This window comes from Macaca mulatta, chromosome 5 (genome assembly GCF_049350105.2).
Source record: "Macaca mulatta isolate MMU2019108-1 chromosome 5, T2T-MMU8v2.0, whole genome shotgun sequence".
Classification (NCBI taxonomy): Eukaryota; Metazoa; Chordata; class Mammalia; order Primates; family Cercopithecidae; genus Macaca; species Macaca mulatta.
Genome location: NC_133410.1, coordinates 154,646,120 through 154,666,878, shown reverse-complemented (window position 1 = coordinate 154,666,878; position 20,759 = coordinate 154,646,120). Strand labels below are relative to the sequence as shown.

At 41.4% G+C, this 20,759-nt stretch overlaps 1 long non-coding RNA gene across 4 annotated transcripts; it reads right to left on the bottom strand.

Moving 5' to 3' along the window:
* Window positions 1-920: 920 nt before the first annotated feature.
* LOC114678407 (uncharacterized) lies at window positions 921-20,001 on the bottom strand. Of its 4 annotated transcripts, none has more exons than XR_013417572.1 (4): window positions 8,723-20,001; window positions 7,807-7,934; window positions 6,539-6,792; window positions 921-5,398 (listed from the first exon to the last, which is right to left on the bottom strand). It is a non-coding gene; the product is annotated as an uncharacterized LOC114678407 (long non-coding RNA). The 4 variants fall into 4 exon arrangements; XR_013417570.1 differs by having other exon boundaries at window positions 7,807-8,876; window positions 10,352-20,001; XR_013417569.1 differs by having other exon boundaries at window positions 7,807-20,001.
* Window positions 20,002-20,759: the final 758 nt, after the last annotated feature.

Sequence of the window (20,759 nt, the reverse complement as noted above, 5' to 3'; positions counted from 1 at the left end):
ACTGTGACCTATGGACATATGTTCCTCTGTGACCCTCAGAGGGGCAGCAGCAATTGGAGGATCAAAACCTTACAAGGCCTCTGAATCCTTCCATATATCCCCATTTCAGTGATCAGGGTTCCACATTTTTATGTTCAATGTTCTACTGACAAGCCTGAGAATTCAACAGATCAAAGCAAAATTCAGAATTAACCATTGCATTTGGTTTGCAGCTATTTTGGCCCTGCTGCAAGAGATTATTTTAGCATAGTTATATATGATTCCCTTTTTTTCTAACTGTGCCTTGGGCTGAGAATTTAGTGATTTGAGTTTGTTATTTTCTTTATTTAAGCTACTCCTGACTGTGAGTATTAATTACTTCACCCCATAGCCTTCTTGTGTAACTCTTTCCACCTATGCTATTCAGTGGCAGTGGCTACTCAGGCCCCTAAAACGCCATTGTCTTACCCCTACATGTCATAGACTAACAAATTCTCATTTTTAAATGCTACTACTGAAATTTTACTGCCCTCATCCCCAAATTTCCCAACAATTACTCCCAGAATCCCTCCTTCTCCCCCTTCCCTGAGATGTTGGAATCTTTCCTGGTTCTTATTTCTGAACTAGTCAGGAATATTAGACATAAATTGATTGTTTTCATTAGGTTATACTAAACCTAGAATAGGCTTGTGGCTTTCAAAAGAGACCCCCAAATACAGTGGTTCAACCAATATAGGCCTATTTCTCTCTCACATAACAACCCACAAGAACACAGACCCGCAAACATAGGAAGGTGGTTCTGCTCCATAAAACCATCCAGAGAGCCTTGTTCCATCTTTCTAGGTGCCTGTAATCTCCTCAAATGTTGCTCTTATTCACTGAAGCAAGCTGACTCCCCAATACCATATACATACTTACAGAAGAGGGGAGCCCAGAAGAGGGGAGAAAAGAGGAAGGAATGTGCAAGGGAGTTCCTTTTGAATAAGTGATTTGGAGATTAGACACACCACTTCTGCTCACATTTCCCTGATGAGAATTTAGTCACATGGCCATGCCTGGCCACAAGGAAGGTTGGAAAATTTAGTCTCTAAAATTACAGCAATTATTTCCTCTTTTCCTTTTAGTAACAGAGCCTCCTGCTTTCACCAAACCTAACAATGATCAGCCACACTGACTCTGACTGAGTTAAGTAGAAAATAAGTTTATTAAAAGATGGCCAAGCGGCTCACAGAAACGCCAGGAAGTTTTGAGAAGGTTCAGAAAACAGGTAGAAGAAGAGAGACTCTAGGAATCTAGAACCCAAGTACAAATCATGCCACAAGAACATGAGCAATGGGGACTGCTGCTGATAGCACTAGACAATGGACATCAGAGCTTATACTTGCCACCAGCATAGGAAACAGGTGAATGTTACTTTATAGGGCAAAGGGGACTTTGCACATGTAATCTTGGAAGAGTATCCCGGATTACTTAGGGCCCAGTGTAACCACAAGCGTCCTTATAAGAGGGATGCAGGCGATCAGAGGGGGACGTAGGAGAGGTGATGACAGAAGCAGAAATTGAAGTGATGCAACCACAGGCCAAGGAATGCCGGCAGTCACTAGAAGCTGAAAAGGGCAGGCCCCAGCTCTCCTGAAGCTCTCAGAGGAACCAATCCTGTCACTTCCTTGATTTTAGCACTAAGACTCATGTCAGACTTCTGACCTCCAGAATTGTAAGATAATAGATTTGTGTTCCTCACCACAATCAAGCTAATGAACATTTCCATCACCTCACATAGTTACCACTCTTTTTTATTTTTTATTTTTATTTTTTTGGTATGGTGAAGACACTTGGGATCTACCCTCTTAGCAAATTACAGATATATAGTACAATATGGTCATTGTGTTGTTTTCAGCTTTAAAGTGTTGGGTAATCTGTTACAGCAGCGATAGAAAAATGAACACAGCAGCTTTTGCCTGGAGATTCTCCATTGGCCAAGCCAAGATTGTCTCAGAATTCTGCTGCAGTCTGAGGCTTTTCCCACCATTCTTTGCTTCTCTTTCTCCTTTTACAGTTGTTAGACCTGTCTCCCAATCTAATGTCTCTCTCCACCAATTCCCACTCCCTTCCTCTTTATCCTCCAGAGCCATTTTCCCTAATGAATTTCTTTCCCTAATAAACCTCGAATCCCATCTTGGCATCTGCTTCTTGTATGTTCTCAGCTAAATAATGCTACCAACCCTACTCTCTCTCCTGCCCCAGGAAACTGGAGGATTTAGCTGCTTTCCACCCCAACACCCCACTCCTCAGAATAGACTCTCCACCACTCCTCTTCATCGATTCACTAACTTCCAATGCAAAGTCCTGGGGAGGTGCCTAATTGGCCAACTCTAGATCACATGCCCTCTCTCCAGGGCAGGAGGCTGGAAATACAAGTCTCTGGCCTATTTGACCAACATAGTGGAGGTCTCTAACCCTCATGGAGACTCATACAGTGAGGACATCCCTAAACATAAAAAGTGGATTCATGTGCTGCCAGGTATCCCCAATGTCTATGACAATATCCCTGCCTCAAATAATGTGAATCCCATCCTGTGTGACCAAGAAACACGTAGTCTTCTTTCGCAAGAACTTTCGAGGATTTGTCAGGGAATGCTTATACCAGCTCCGTGCTTCCTCTTGTCATCTCCTGACCTTACCTCTTTGTTAATCGGTTGCCCCATGTGGACACCAAGTGCTCTCTTTATTCCAACAATATTGCTGACACCAGCCATAGAGAGTGACAAAACTTTTTTTTTTTTTTTTTTTTGAGACGGAGTCTGGCTCTGTCGCCCAGGCTGGAGTGCAGTGGCCGGATCTCAGCTCACTGCAAGCTCCGCCCCCCGGGTTTATGCGAGAGTGACAAAACTTTACTGAGAGTTTGAGAATAACATGAGGAGTCATACCACATGCCTTAGTCCATTTTGCGTTGTTATCAAGAAATGCCTGAGACTGGGTAACTTATAGAGAAAAAAGATTTATTTGGGTTACTATTCTGATGGGCTGGAAGGTTCAAGATTAGGCATCTGCCATTAGGACCCTGGGCTCCTTCCACTCACAGCACGACAGGAAGGAAGCTGGTGCATGCAGAGATCATATGGAGAGGAAGGAAGAGAGAGATGAGGGTGCTGGGCTCTTTGTAACAACCAGCTGGATCGGGAACCAATGAGATGAGAACTCGCTTACCCCTGAGGGAGAGTATTAATCAGTTCATATGGGATCTTCCCCCATGACCCAAACACCTCTCATGAAGTCCCACCTCCAACACTGGGCCCGAATTTCAATATGAGGTTTTTGGGGGTACAAACATCCAAACCACAGCACCACCAAAAGGGAAATACAAAATTCTGTATCATTGCTCCTAAAGCAGATTGGTCATAACCCCATCAAAGGAATCCCTTGCAATTAAACTCTGCTCTTAACCTCCTGCCTGCCACTGTGGTGCTAAAGTCCTTTTCTCCTCCTCTCCATGAGCCCCCTGTTTTATCACCACTCTGCCCATCTCCACTCTTCCCTGGCCTACTTCTTTTCTGAGGAAGCCATAAAATCTATTAGAGAAAAAAAAAAATAATAAAAATCTCTAATGAGCAGCTTAGCTTTGCTCCATCTTAATCTGTTTCTTCCAGAATAGAAGCATGGCCCTATCATTGTTTAACTAAAGAGCTTATATCAGTGTTTTTCCAATCAAAAGGATAGTCTCCCTGAAAATGAATTCTGTCTCAATCGCTAGAGTCAGAGGTACAAATTCTAGGTAGATTTAAAAATAGCAGTGTCCCTAGGATGGTTAATTTTAGGTGCCAACTTGACTGTATTAAGGAATACTTAGAGAACTAGTAAAGCATTCTTTCTGGGTGTGTGTGTGAGATGGTTTCCAGAGGAGACTGGCAGGTGTGTCAGTAAACTGACTGGGGAAGACCTGTCCTCAATGTGGGGGCATCATCCAAATGGCTGGGGGCACAGGTAAGAACAAAAAAGGCAACAACAGCACAAACACAAAAAGATTCTCTCTCTCTCTCTCTCTCTCTCTCTCTCTCTCTCTCTCTCTCTCTCTCTCCTGGAGCAGGGACACTCTTCTCCTCCTACCCTTGGACTCCAGGCTCTATGACCTTCAAACTCCAGGACTTACACCAGCCGCCCCTGGGCACTCAGGACTTCTGTCTCAGACTGACAGTTGCAGGACAGTGCAGCATTTTATTTTAAAGATACTCTACAATGTATGTGGCCGGTCCTGCTGCAGGTGCGGTTTTAAGTCTTTGGAATTTGACCTTCCAGTCCAAGATCATTACAGCCACAGGCGGAGGCTCCCGCGAGGAAAAGAGCATTTCCTGGGGCACTAAATGAAGGGCCCGGCTCTCCAGTTCAGCCCTTGCCTCCTTCCCGACACATAAAGTTCAAGAGCCATGGTCCTGGGTGCACGGGAACAGCCCCATCACCCTTCTCCCTCTGGGCAAGCCAGAAGCAGCGGTGTGAGCGTCCGTTTCTTCTCCTCTGGCTCCTGGACCTCGGCCACCTCTGCTCAGGCAGGGGCCAGGGGCCCAGGTGTCCTCCTCTGGCGACCAGCTCTGACCTCAGCCCTGGTCTGCCCTTCTTCCTCCTCCTCTTCCTCCCAAGGCCTGGGCTCAGGTCCCTTTTCTCACCTTTCCCTTTCTTGCATTGCAACTGTAATTTGAGAAAACCCTTCTTGATCCTCCTCTCTCACCTCCTTTCAAACACATGCCTGCAGGCTTTTTCCCGATCTCATCCTCAGGGCAGATATGCTCCCTTGATTCTGAGGTCCTTGAACTTGCCCTGAAGCCACACTACCCGCATCCCAGGGTCTCCAGCTTGCAGATGGACTGTGGTGGGACTTCTCAGCCACCAAGGTCATGTGAGCCAATTCCCCTAATACATCCCCTCTCGTCTATCTGTATCTGTAGAGATACCGATATCAGTATAGATATAGCTCCTATTGGTTCTGTGTCCCCAGACAGCCCTGACGAACACAGTTCCTGAATCCACCTTACACTGCTCCACCCCACTCCCAGACAAACACACACATAGAGGTAGGTAGGTAAATACATAGATCAATCGATTTACATGAATTGTGAGCATCACACCTGAAGAGAACTCCCGATTTCCACATTGTGTTGCCACAGCACTCCTACTTCCCACATCTGCCTCCAAGATCTGCTTACAGGTCAGGCGACCCACCATGCAGCCACACTCCTTGCCCAGGACGACAGTTTCAGGGACACTGTGCCTTCCAGCTACCCCGCTGCCCTGCTGCAGCCATGGGAATGTGGTGTTTCAGGAGTCCTCGTGGTGTTCCTCATGCTGACCCTGCTGGGCTCCAGCCATCTCACCGGATCCAGTGGCTTGGGAGTTTGGATTCATAAGGATTTGAGCTCTGCTAACATCCCTGACAGGAAAGAAGCAGACAGAGTAGCTTTTAGGGACAAACCATTCCAAGGAGAAGGATCACCACCCCTGCAGTGTCCCTTCCCCATTTCACCTCTACCATAGACATAGACAAAGCATCACCCAAAAAGGGAGAGGGAAATATGACTCGGAATTCTTCAGAGGTGAGTGGAGTTAAGAACCTGACCTGGATTCTTCTCTTTTACAAAGCAAAACTAACTAAATACATAAACATTTAAATTTATTTTCCTTTCTTCCTTGGTCCAGTGAAGACTGGACTCTTCAAAGTGGACTTTGGTAAAAACAAAAGAAAAAGGTAAAAAAAAAAAAAATTAAATCTCTAAAGGCTAAATTTACACTGTAGAGATTTTTAATAAGTAAATTCCGGTAACAAGTTGGTTGACTCAAGCTAGGATTCTTTTTCTTCCATTTCTGCTTTCTTATTGCTGTTTTTGGTTTTATGTTTGAATTTGTTTACTGTCACATACAGGATTTCTCCTCCTTTCATTTATTTCTACCAGTAGACCTGCACCAATACAAAACTGTGCCCTGCTAATAATAATAGCTGCTGTTTATTGATTATTTACCACATCCAGGTACTTCATGTAAGAATGCTATACTGTAGCTAATTAAAATAATCACAGAAAAATATCAATAGGTAACTTCGGTTATTATTTTCTAGATGCTAGCTTTTATTCTTGTTTCATCTTTACCATCATCCTATGAGGATAGGTGGTATTATCACCATTTTACAGATGAGAAAAGTGAAGTAAATACTATTAATTTCATTTAGAAGATAAGTAGATGAGGCTTAATCACACAGTTATTAAGTGGCCAAGACTGCATTTGAATCAAGGTATGTGATTTTTAAAATTCACCTTTTTTTTAAAGCATTCTACTTCACCTAACAAGTTAATACACCAGATAACTCCTTCTCTTTACAATTAGACTGTGTCTGCATCTGGGATCAGTTGCAAAGCAGAAGTATAACATGACTAAGGCCACCATTGGGTTAGGACACTCCCATCCAAGGTCAGGTTCTTAACTTCACTTACCTCTGAAGACTTATGATTATTTTTTTCCTCTCCCATTTTTTGGGTAGCCCTTTCTCTTCTTTTCTGTGGAAAAATTTGTAACTTACCAGAACAGTTCACAATATGACAACATTGTAGTGGCGACATCATGGAGACAGAAGGAGGAAGAATGGCAACCCTTGGACTCCTGGGGATGTGGGAGCTCCTTGACCACATGTGGTACCTCTCTTTCCTGATCCCAGATTGAGAGTTGTACTAGCCTGGCATGCAGACAGCAGCTTTAGAATCAGATCTGCCTTCCGGTGGCTTCCCACTTACGAGCCATGGGACCTTTGTGAAGTCACCAATTGTGCTGTGGATGCTTCATTTGTGAAGGAGAACAGAACTGCCTTGTAAGTTGCAATATGCATTAGAAATAGCGAATAAAGAGTACCGAACCCATAGGAGGCCTGTGATAAATGGGAGTTTTTATTATAGACTGCCTTTCCTGCTCCTGTTTTGCTTCATCTTTGCGTTAAGGTGAAATTACAGATGGTGCTAATAAAACATATCAATAATTTGAATTCACTTTTGTGAATGCTTTAAACATCATAGTCATTGAGAAGGTGATCTGGCTGATTGTTCTTTAAATTTTCAGTTTGGGCTGGAGCTTTGTATTATAACATGAGGGTATTGGAAAAGGTGAGTTGCCAATAGCCTCCCCGCACCCGCAACAGACATGTCATTAGATGGAATGTAATGGACTTTGGCCAGTTGTTCTCCACCCTAGCTCTGAATTAGTGGCTCTGGCAAGAATGGACATATGAGCCTAAATACAGAGCTTGTTGTGATACTTTTGGCTTTCCTTGTCATTATTTCTTCCTCTAAATTCAACAAATCATTACTTCCTCTTTTATTATGTTTTAGTATGAGTGATTTAATACCACAGATATTCAAAATAAGCATCTGGGAGACACTGGATTATAAGGTGATCATACATTGTTTCTTTAATTCTCAGAACAACACAATAAGATAGGGACCCTGTCCCAGAGATGACTACATTGAAGTTCAGAGAGTTTAAGTAACTTGCCCAAAGTCACATCGCTAGTGAAGAGCAGAACCAGGATTCAAGCCTAGGCCTGCCTATTTTCAAAGTTTATGGAAGGAATTAAAACATTTCTTAGTCTAATTTTCTTGGGGTTTTGTTTTGCTTTGTTTTGTTTTGTTTGGCTTACTTTCTTCATCAGCCTAATACCTGCTTCACATCTAAGTGAAGCTTTCACCTCTGCCTGGAAGTCTTCCCCGTCCCTGTAGGCTAAGTCAGGTGGCCTTCTCCCAGCCCCCATAGCATCCAGCACCCATAGCATCCAGCACAGAAGATGATCACAGCACTTACCCCCCAGTGAAGACTGTGGGCACAGTCCTGTCGGCCCCTTCCTCCTAGACTGCAGCCTCAGGCAGCATTCTTTGCTTCCACAACACTTGCTGCTTAGCAGGGGCTCAGGGCAAATATGTGGACTTGAACTGCCAAATGGAAGCCATAGGTCAATATTAGAACTAAACCCCAGTGCTAAAGTGAAAACTTAAAGATGCAGATAGACCAGTAATCCCCAAATGTGTTCGCTGAGGAGTGTGTGTGTGTGTGTGTGTGTGTGTGTGTGTGAAGAGACTGTATACCACTGGCTTTTTCTCTCCTAGCATACTTTCACTCCTGATATCACTAGGCCTATGGAGTGTTCATTTTCCTCCCTGAACATTAGACATCTCTCTGCTCCCTTTAAATAAAATTCCTCATTTTACCTCTCCTCTTCTTTTATTTCCTTTGCTTCAGACAAGATATGAGCCCTTACCTCACCATAATTAACCTCACAATGGGCTATCGTTTGTTTCATATTGGAGACCATAAGATGGATCAGATAATAGTTGAATATTTTTGGACTATAATTTCCAATATTATTCCAATAAGGTAGGAATATTATTCCAATATTGTCTAATATTTTCCCAATATTATTATTGGAAAATAATAGCATAGCTATGATATAGAATATTTACCATGTGACAAGGACCGTTTCAAGCACTTTACTTACATTAACTCATTTAATCTTCACAACAACTTTATGAGGTTAATACTATTAGTATCAACATTTTACAGATGAGAAAACTGAGGTACAGATGGGAGACATAACTTGCTCAAGTTCACACAGCAATTAAGTGGTCAAGTCCAACAGCAAAACCAGGCAGGCTGGCTCCAGAGCTCACGATAGCCCACCACTGCTTTCCACCATCACTACAGAGTCCATGAGGATACTCACCTTATGCCAGTTGCCTAAGTTGAAAATTATAGAATCTTCAAATTGGAAGAGACCTTATCGTCCAAGATTTCACCTTTCTACTCACTGCAAAATCCCTTCTGGAACTTTCCAGAATGATGAATTTTCATCAGCTCTGCTTGAGTACTCCCAGTGACTGGGAAAAAAAAACACTGTAATATGGATATGAAATATAAACTGTTCATGGATAAATTATTGCATAATAAAAACATGCCTAATGGCGATACTCCCCTAATATCTTCATTTGGTAATTATTTTTATTTGCAAACTTGTTTTGATAGAACTGTTTCTTTTAAAAAAGTTTTAGTATAATTTGTCTTGAGATACTTACATTTTCCTTTTACATCTCCTTATTAATGGGCTTATTTTCAAGGAGGAAAGTACAGCAAAGGTAAAAGAAAAAACTTATTTTCTCATGTTGTTTTGGGGTAAAAAATAAAGGCTAACAGTGGGTGAGTGATCTTTTTAATATTTTAGTTAATTTCCCACATATACTTTTAAAAGCTACTGTTTTCTCCTACTATTAAACAATCTATTTGAAATGAACTACTGGAAAAGTTAGGACATCATAATTCATGTTAAATAGAATGATTTATTTTATATTTAATCCCTAATTAAGATGAAAATATCAATTGCAGCTGTTCATTAGGTATGTTCTTAGTTTGTGTTTGGGCCACAGCAGGGGAAGAAAACCCAGAATTTCATAATTGTGAAGAGATGTCTAAATGCTATGTTACACAAAACTTGCAAGTATGGCATTGCGGGAGACAACGACAGTGTCACAGCTGACATTTGGGTTCTGGAGTCAGACTGCCCAGGTTTAAAGCCCTTCAGTCCCCATCTTGATACAATGTTAAAAACACGCAATGTTTTTAGCATAATGCCTAGCACTTTAGATGCCCAGTGGAATACTGATATTATTTTTCCTTGTCCATTGAGATCTGTTTTGAAGTATAGGCAAAGCTTGGTACTGAGAATGAAGAATCAGCATCAAAGTCTTATAGTTCATCGTTTTAAAACTGTTTTCTCCAATTTATCCAAAAATAAAATTGAGGGAGTAAGATAGCCCATGGTTAACATATCAAAGCACCAATAGACAGATTAGAGACTAAGAAGGTACATGAGCACTACAGGCTAAGATGTGGCCAGGATGCGTGTCAGGTAAAAAGGGATACCCAGAGATCCAATCTTGGAGGCATCAAGTGAGCAGAAGCAAAAGGATTTCCCAGGCCAAAGGAACCTTGAATTGAGCAAGCTCTTTACAAGCCCTTCCTTGTAAGGAAGGAACAGCCCTGGGCCAGGCTTCCAAGGACCTCCGTTTTAGTCCTGGGTCTGCCTTCTGTCACATTTCAGGAAGTCCATTTAAATTTTCTGAGCCTCAGCAACATTTTTTTTTTCCTGCCTACCTTAGGGTTATTGAGACACTGTGTGGGAAAGGCCATTGAAACCAAGTTTCAGAGCACTATCTATAAAAACACCACATTTATCACTAATAATCCCATCTTCTAATATAATTACAGACTTCCCAGGGTTTAGCAACCTGGGCCTGGAAGGCAGGCAAAGGTAATTGGCCCCATGTGATAAAAACAGGCACAAACTTTCTTTTCTTACCTCACAAGTCTAGCTTAGGACTGGACACTCAGCAAACGCTAACAAAGTGCCATACATTGGTTTGAAAGGGTTCACTTCAACCTTGCCTTCTTCAGGAAGCACTTACAGAGAGCACTTTTCAGTGAGTAACAATGTGACATTGAATGCTTGGTTTAAAACCTCCTTCCAGAGGAAATTCGTCCTAGAAATGACTAGAATGACAGAATGAAAACAGAGCAGTATCTACCTGGGCTTTAGTGCCAGGAAGTGATAGTCATTGGCTGTGTGTTCAATTACATGGTTGAAGTTAATAGGTAATCAAATATTATGCAATAATAGGTTAGTTGCCTTTCCTTGTTGCTAATTATCTAAAATATCTCTATATTGCATATTTAAATATAAGAATTTCTCTAAGGTGAATGATACACTATGCCATTTTTAGTGATTAAATGTGGCATTTTCTGCATCTTAATGAAACCATTATTTTTGTGCAGCTGAGTGATTTTATTAATTAAAAGAATGTCAGGGGAGTGGCAGCATGGTCACAGAGTTCTCAGAGAGTCATAGCATTATAGAGTCACGAAGGACCTGACCAAACCCAGTCAGGGACTCTCAGTTTACCTGTAATTCTCCACCTGGAAGTCAAAAAGCTGGGTTCTGATATCATCAGTACCATGTGACCCTGGGCAAGTCATTCAGACTTTCTTTGACTGAGTTTATTCTTCAAACAAGGGATCTCTAATGCCATGATACTTTAAATTAAGTGTATTATGTTGACATCTGTTTATATATTTTTACACTAATAATGATGTGTTCCGGCAGAGTATGGTTTTCTTTCTCCTTTCGACAACAAACACAGGGACTAGCTGTATTTGAATTCTCTGTTATTGGGAAAAAACATGGCTTTTCTTAATAGGCTGTAAATAACCTGAGGGTGGGGTTTGGGGTTAATGACTTTGTGTCCCCCATGGTGCCTTTAACATACTACTGGAAAGAAATAGAATTTCATTGTTGCATGGTTCGATGCATTTTGGACCAAAACATCCTGCTCTGAAACATCATTATCCTAGCATAATGTGGGCCTCCAATGAAATGAAGGTTAACTGCGTTGCCCAATACCAATTTATTAATGTTTCCGAGCATACAAACACAACTGTGCGTGCACAAACACAGTTCATATATAGTTCTTGAAAAAAGCATTTGGGGTTTTCTACCACATGATGCTTTCAGTCAGTACCTTCTATCATTAATTTATGTTCAGAGCAGTAGTTCCCAAAGCTACCTCTTCAGCAACATGTATGTTGACATACCAGTTGAAATGGATGATGTAAATACAGCTATTCAGAATAATCTGGACATCCTACTTTATGATTTGGAGGGCCCAGAATGTCCAAGACATGACATACATTACAGTTTCTCAGAAAAGTCATACCTGAAAAGGTAAACACTCAACATAGACAGACTTTCCAGGCATCTTAGCTACAAGACCAATGGTGTCAGCATCTTGAGTTCTGTGTTTCATAGGAGCTTTTTTTTTTTTTTTTTTCGAGACAGAGTTTTGCTCTGTCGCCCAGGCTGGAGTGCAGTGGTGAGATCTCGGCTCACTGCAACCTCTGCCTTTTGGGTTCAAGTGATTCTCCTGCCTCAGCCTCCCGAGTAGCTGGGACTACAGGCGCCCACTACCACGCCAAGCTAATTTTCGTATTTTTAGTAGAGACGGGGTTTTACCATGCTGGCCAGGTTGATCTCAAACTCCTGGCCTTGTGATCCACCCACCTCGGCCTCCAAAGTGCTGGGATTGCAGACATGAGCCACCGTGCCTGGCCCATAGGGGCTATTTTAAAGGTTTAGTTAAGGTTCCAACTCGAAAGTCCACCCACTGCTCCAGGAGTGTGTCACTCCCTGCACTGGTGACAACACAGGAAGCCCATGATGTGCAAGCTTCACAACACATGTGGTTCATTTTCCTCCCCTAGTGACTCAAGAAGAGAGTTTTAGAATTCAGGCTGAGTCTCAGTAATTCAATTGTAGAAAAAGCAGGCAAAGCTGTAGTTCTGTCATAATTAGTTTCATATGTGAATGTATTAATTGTTTTGTTAGGAAATATATTAGGTAAATTGAATGCAAATGTGGTGGATAAGGACAACAAAAGAACCCCCTTGAAGGTTCATGGTTGTTCCATGTGTAGGCCTGGGAGCGTCTTCATTAAGGCAGGCAGTTTGGGGCCACCTGATCATGACCATGGATCTACGTGCTGGAACTTGAAAGTATGTCCATGCTCAAGACTTCTGTCTCTTCTGAAGCAAGCAAGGACTGGTTTTGCATGCTCTGCCCACGCACATCTTTATGAAAATGTAACCTTTTCAATCACTTTCTGAACTCCACAGAAGAGTCAGCTTTCTCCTGTTGGTAATGAAACCAGCTGCTGAAATACTTCAATTGGGTTGCAGTTGCTTCTCCTGTGAGCTGCATGGCCATCTTTTTTTTATTTTAAAAACTTGGCTGGTGCTTTCAGCAACCACTGTGAAGTTGGTAAATATCTAAATGACTTCTTCATTTTCTGACCCTTGAACAGAGTAGTAGATTTTCTGTGTTCACAACTAGCACATCTGGATTGTGTAATTTCATCTTTGCAAATATATCACCAATTCAAGAAACAGCTTTAGCTTGTCTGGTTTTTGAATAGTGTTGACCATTATTTCCTAAAGAAAAATCACCCAAGCCTTCCCTGAAATGTTAGTATTGTGCTAACTGAGGCATTGGCTAAAAAAGAAGTGTGTGTATGGAGTAGGGGGTGGGTGCGGATAAAGACAGGGTAGGAGGGTTCCCTGCTTTTATAAATCAGGTAAACCTGCCTTTGACGGTCGTTCATGTTGGCTTTATTCTTCCCTTTGGGAATTTTCCAAAGTCACTTTTGGCCTTTGTTTATTTTAAAGTAAGCAGAGAAACAGCCACAAGAGGAGGAGAGGAATATAGTTGCCTATAAATTGACTGATGTGTTCTCTCTCTCTCTCTCTCTCTGTTATACAACAGATATACAACAGCGCTGCCCCTGCATTGAATGGTAGAGATCAGAGTTTCTAAATTACAAAAAAAAAAAAAAAATGTCAAAACTGGTACATTTTAGAGACAAAGAACAAGCATGGGTGGGAAAATGTCTGCAGGCATAGGCAGCCTTGGGCAGGTCTGATCTGACCCATTTTAACAGTTATTGGGAAGAGAGTAATTATTAAGGCAGGGGAGGAGACAGTCACCTTTACCCCCAAATCCTTAAGGCGCCATGTAGCCCAGGCCATCCTAAATGGTAGGTCATTGACTTTCAAGAACGCCTGGGTAAAGCACATTATAAGAAGTCCCGTCCTCTTTGAGCAATACATACGCTATAGCTGGGCTGTGTGCCAGGCCAAGGGGACCTACCTGTTGGTGGTGAGGATGCTTTCCATGAGAGGGTGCGTGGACCAGCACCCAGGAGGAGGCAGCCCTCTGGTTTTCAGCCTGAGAGAATGATAGTCCCAACCCCATCAGTGGCCCTCACTTGTTGTGCTATATGAGCAAAGCCCTGTGCTGAATTTTTCACATTGATTATTTTTAATAATCCTTAGACATAAGGAACTATTACTCAGAAAACTGAGGCCCAGAGAGATAAAGCCACTTACTCAGGGTACATGATGAGTCAGCAGAGTAAAATTCAATTCCATGTTTTTCTCACCATAAGACCCTGCTTTTATTCCCCACATTTTATGGTTGTTAACACCACTCGTCGTTAGTACCTGAGCTTATTCACTTCCCGTGGCCTTTTTCCTCCATTCCTTTATTTCTCTGTTCTCTGTTTCTTTCTTTCTTTTCTTTTCTTTTTTTTTTTCAGTTTTTAAAATTATACTTTAAGTTCTAGGGTACATGTGCACAACGTGCAGGTTTGTTACGTACGTATACATGTGCCATGCTGGTGTGCTACACCCATCAACTCGTCAGCACCCATCAACTCGTCATTTACATCAGGTATAACTCCCAATGCCATCCCCCCCCCCAAAATAGGCCCCGGTGTGTGATGTTCCCCTTCCCATGTCCAAGTGATCTCATTGTTCAATTCCCACCTATGAGTGAGAACATGCAGTGCTTGGTTTTCTGTTCTTGCCATAGTTTGCTGAGAATGATGGTTTCCAGCTGCATCCATGTCCCTACAAAGGACACGGACTCATCCTTTTTTATGGCTGCATAGTATTCCATGGTGTATATGTGCCACAGTTTCTTAATCCAGTCTATCACTGATGGACATTTGGATTGATTCCAAGTCTTTGCTATTGTGAATAGTGCCGCAATAAACATATGTGTGCATGTGTCTTTATAGCAGCATGATTTATAATCCTTTGGGTATATACCCAGTAATGTGATGGCTGGGTCATATGGTATTTCTAGTTCTAGATCCTTGAGGAATCGCCATACTGTTTTCCACAATGGTTGAACTAGTTTACAATCCCACCAACAGTGTAAAAGTGTTCCTATTTCTCCACATCCTCTCCAGCACCTGTTGTTTCCTGACTTTTTAATGATTGCCATTCTAACTGGTGTGAGTTGGTATCTCACTGTGGTCTTGATTTGCATTTCTCTGATGGCCAGTGATGATGAGCATTTTTCCATGTGTCTGTTGGCTGTATGAACATCTTCTTTTGAGAAATGTCTGTTCATATCCTTTGCCCACTGTTTGATGGGGTTGTTTGTTTTTTTCTTGTAAATTTGTTTGAGTTCTTTGTAGGTTCTGGATATTAGCCCTTTGTCAGATGAGTAGACTGCAAAAATTTTCTCCCATTCTGTAGGTTGCCTGTTCATTTTTTTTTTTTTTTGAGATGGAGTCTCACTCTGTAGCCCAGGCTGGAGTGCAGTGGTGTGATCTTGGCTCACTGCAAGCTCCATTCTCCTGCCTCAGCCTCCTGAGTAGCTGGGACTACAGGTGCCCACCACCACGGCTGGCTAACTTTTTGTATTTTTTAGTAGAGACAGGGTTTCCCCGTGTTAGCCAGGATGGTCTCGATCTCCTGACCTCGTGATCCACCCTCCTCAGCCTCCCAAAGTGCTGGGATTACAGGTGTGAGCCACTGCGCCCGGCCTGTTGCCTGTTTCTTAAATCTTCCATCCTGGGGGATGGGAGGTAGAGAGAATGAAAAGCAGCTACTGCCATCCCCACTCCCACCCCCCTCACCTCTACCTCCCAACCGCCATTTACATTTCTATTTCATTTTTGCACACATGTCCATTTAAGTCTTCGTTGCCCCCAAGCGAGAATATTTCAATGTCAAAACCTGCCACAGCATAAGGACTTTGCCCACAGCACCACATTTAGAAGTGATCATGCAAATAATCAAGTGGCCCAAAGCCTTGATTGTGTAGACAATGTCAGCAGAAAATGCTCCGTTCTGATCTCAGTCCCTGTCTTTCTCAACTCACTGATGAAACTTCATAAAGTGTCCTACTCAAACATCCCTTTGACAGTCCAGATGGAACAGATAAGGGAGAGACTCTTTTCAAGACAATTCTTAAAAATATACGCAGAATAGTACGGGGAATAGGCACTCTCCTGTATTGCTGTCAAGTAGGCAGAATGGAAGGCTCTCTCTAGCAATGTGATGATATATTTTAAAACTCTGAGCAATATTTATGTTCTCTGATCAAATGGAACTACATCTAGAAATTTATCCTAAGTCAATAATCGTAGGCATGTGCAAATATTTGCATGCACAGAAATGTTCATCATGGAATTGGATTATAATAGTGAAAAACTGAGACCGAAGTGTCAGTGATAGGCGCTTGGCTCAGTAAATGATGACTCATCCATACATTATAATATTATACAGTTATAAAAAGGGTTTCATAAGGAATATTTAATGATTTGAAGAAATGATCCTGAAATATTAGGCAATTATTTCAAGAAAGTTCTGTTCATAATGGCATTCACTACTCACATGTGGTTATTTAAATTTTAATTGATTATAATTAAATAAAATTAAATATTTAGTTTCTCAGTGACACAAGGCACATTTCAAGTACTCAATAGTTATATTGGACAGTGCAGATGTATAATATTTCCATCATTTGCAGAATTGTGGTCACTAAATAGAATATGATTTCATTTTTTTCCAATATATGTATACACATAGAAAAAACATTAGAAGAAAATATGCCAAATAATAATGATGATCTTTAATTGGTGGGATTGGATGAGAGGTAGGCACCTTTTCTATAAAATGACTAATAGTATTTTGTTTTATTTTATTTTATTTATTTGTTTTGAGACAAAGTCTTGCTCTGTCACCCAAGCTGGAATACAGTAGCATAATCACAGCTCACTTCAGCCTTGACCTCTCAGGCTTAAGCAATCCCCCTCCCTCAGCCTCCTGAGTGGCTGGAAACACAGGCATATACCACTACACCCAGCTAGTTTATTTTTATTTTTATTTTTTTGTAGAAACAAGGGTCTCACTGTGTTGCCCAGGATGGTTTCTAACTCCTGGGCTCAAAAGATCCTCCCATTTTGGCCTCCCTAAGTGCTGGGATTACAGGCGTGAGCCACAGCACCCATCTCATAAGTATTTTAGACTTTGTGAGCCTTGCATTCTGTCTCACAGCTACTCCATCTACCATTTTAGCAAGAAAGTAGCCATGGGCAGCACATAAGTGAATGGGCACGATTGCATTCCAATAAAACCTTAAAGACAAAGACAGGTTGTGGGCTGAATTTGGCCAACAGGCCATAATTTGCTGACCTTCCAGATTAGATAATTAAGAGTAAGGTGTTTTTTTGTTTGTTTGTTTTGTTTTTTTCTGTGTACTTACTCATATTTAAATTTAAAAACTAAGTGATGTGTATCCTTTATTTTAAAATAAAACTCAGCCTTTCTAAACACCAATGACATTCAAGCTGAGAGCCAAATTAAAAATGCAAACCCATTTACAATAGCTGCAAAAAAATTAAATACCTAGGAATACATCCAACCAAGGAGGTGAAAGGTCTCTATAAGCAGAACTACAAAATACTGCTGAAAGAAATCACAGATAACACAAACAAATGGAAAAACATTCCATGTTCATGGATTGGAAGAATCAATATTGTTAAAATAGTCATACAGATCAAAGCACTCTACAGATTCAATGCTATTCCTATCAATCTACCAATGTCATTTTTCACAGAACTAGAAAAAATATTTTAAAATTCATATGGAACCAAAAAACCAAAATCACCAAAGCAATCCTAAGCAAAAAGGACAAAGTTGGAGGCATCACATTCCCAAACTTCAAACTATACTGTAAGTCTATAGTAACCAAAACAGCATGATACTGGTACAAAAACAGACAAACAGAACAATGGAACAGAACAGAGAACCCAAAGATAAAGCTGCACGTATACAACCATCTGATCTTTGACAAAGTAGAGAAAAATAAGCAATGGAGAAAGGGCTTTCTGTTCGATAAATGGTGATGGAGTAACAGGCTAACCATAAGAAGAAAAATGGAACTGGACTCTTACCTTTCACCATATACAAAAGTGAACTCGAGATGGATTAAACATTTAAACGTAAGACCTCAAATTACAAGAATCCTAGAAGAAAACCTAGGAAACACCACTCTGGACATGGGCCTGAGGGAAGAAATTTCTGACTAAGTCCTCAAAAGCAATTGCAACCAACATAAAAATTGTCAAATGGGACCTAATTAAACTAAAGAGCTTCTGCTCAGCAATAAAAACAATCAACAGAGTAAGCAGATACAGAATGGGAGAAAATATTCACAAACTGTGCATCTGACAAGGGTCTAACATCCAGAATTTACAAGGAACTTAATTCAACAAGCAAAAAACAAATAACTCCATTAAAAAATGGGCAAAAAACATACACACACTTCTCAAAAGAAGGCATACAAACATATTTTTAAAATGCTCAATATCACTAATCATCAGGGAAATGCAAATCAAAACCACAAGGTTATACCATCTCACACCAGTCAGAATGGCTACTACTAAGAAGTCAAAAAACAACAGATCCTGGTGAGACTGCAGAGGAAGGGGACCGCTTATGCACTGTTGGTGGGAATGTAAATTAGTTCAGCCACTGTGGAAAGCAGTTTGGAGATTTCTCAAAGAACTTAAAACAGAACTGCCATTCAACTTGGGAATCCCATTACTGGGTATATATCCAAAAGAGAATAAATTATTCTACCAAAAGGACACACGCACTCATGTGTTCATTGCAACACTATTCATAACAACAAACAGATGAAATCAGTCTAGATGTTCATCGGTGGTGGATTGGATAAAGGAAATGTGGTACATGTACACAATGAAATACTACACAGCCATAAAAAAGAAAAAAAGCCATGTCCTTTGAAGCAACATGGACGTAGCCAGAGACCATTATCCTAAGTGAATTAATACAGGAACAGAAAACTAAATACTGCATGTTCTCACTTATATGTAGGACCTAAATATTGGGTACTTATGGACATAAAGATGGCAACAATAGACACTGGGGACTACTAGAATGGGGGGTGAGGTGGGCCAGGGTTGAAAAACTAACTACTGGACACTATGCTCAGTATCTGGGTGATGGCATCAATTGTAGCCCAAACCTCAGCATCATGCAGTATACCCAGGTAAAACCTGCACATGTACCCCTTAATCTAAAATAAAAGTTGAAATTATAAAATAAAATAAAACTCACAGGAAAACTTACATATATGTGTATATACTTTACATATAATACATTTGTCTATCTATCTATCTATCTATCTATCTATCTATCTATCTATCTATCTATCTATCTATCTAGTATACATATATACTTTGTATATTGTATATCTATTTCTAGACCTAAAAGGTTTGGGTGCAGATACATAGAATATTTGCAAGGCAATGCTGAGCTATTAAGTTGCTAAAACTCCCACACACCCAGAAGTCCAGGTAGCTCCTTCTCATCCCTGCTGAGGGTCTGTCCTGCTGCTCACACTTTCCATGTGCCCCTGCACAAACAGCACCTGCGCCAATGCTCCCCAAGATGTTATTCCTCTTAGTTCACGAATTCAGCTGCTTCAGAACACAGTACCTGGGTGTTTGTCTCTGAGCTTGCCAAGACGGAAATGTACATCTTAGAAAATGATTCCTTGGAGAAGGCAACCTCTGCGCCCTTCACCCCACACGTTGCCAGCAGCGTGTCCTGCGCAAGCGTCTTTTCAGGGTACATTTCATGATGATGTCTAACAGAGGCTCCAGTGAATCTCTGACTACAGGGGGAGCTCTAGTGGGCGCTGTGGTCAGCACAGTGGTTTTTGGTTTCTAAACCTCGAGCACAGGACTGCTGGTGCTCTGGAAGGACTTCCGGACTGACAGTCAGGCCTCTGAGTGGTTCTGTATCCTGGTCTGAATCCTCACCTGAAGAAGGAGAGGCCTGCATTCCACTCGTTCTTTCGTTTTCGAACTGTGCTTCTTGAGTTCTGGGAGAAGAGGGGAAACAGCTGAATTTTAGGGTCCAGGCCCTCACTTTGCTTCAGTCAGAGCAGTTCCCCACATACATCCACTCTACGTATTGAGTTTCTGAGTTGGACTTTGACCAAATAAAGTTTCTGAGTTGGACTCTGACCAAATAAAGTTTCTGAGTTGGACTTTGACCAAATAAAGGGTTCTTCTGCTGCTGGAGGAATAAGGGTGGGAGAAAGAGGGAGAAAAGAGGATTAAAAAACACTGCATAATTGTCACAAACTGGTAGGCTACAGCCAGGTATCACTGGTTCAAAATGGTGTTTTACATTTTTTATAATTTGAAACCAAGGTCTAAAAACCAGATTTCATATCTAAAATTAGAAAAGAAACCAAAAACCAAAAAACAACCAACTGCGTCTCTCTGGCTTCTCTTAAAAAGTCAGAAAATCTGGCCACATTCATCTCATAATCCCTCACGCTGGCCCTTTGCTGGTGCTGAGAAGCAGTCACTCCATTCAGGAGGACTCATACCCTCAGTGCATCCTCTCATGACAACTCCCTCTTGCACACCTCCTGGACTCCCCCATTCAGGCACATTTCCTGCCTTGGCTCTTGTAGGCATTTGGATTCAAGACCCTGAGGCTAGACAATTGCAAAGGTCCTTGCCTGTTCCCATAGCCTACTGGATTTCTGTTACATGCATGGCAATTAATACTAAAAATAAAGCTATAATCCTTTCCTCAAAGTCACCCTAAGTTTATGAACGTCTTAGCCACAAAAATACTGTTCATGTTAAGTGCTGGGGTCAGGAGCTGATTTTCTCATGAACGAAGTACGTAAAGCCCCCAGCCATACAAACAGGTTTTCCTTCAAAGGAGTGCCATGTGGAGCCGCACGGGAACCACTGGAGTTATTCTCCAAATCTTTTTCTTCTTCTTGTTCCTTCCCCACTTCTGCCTGCAGAGTA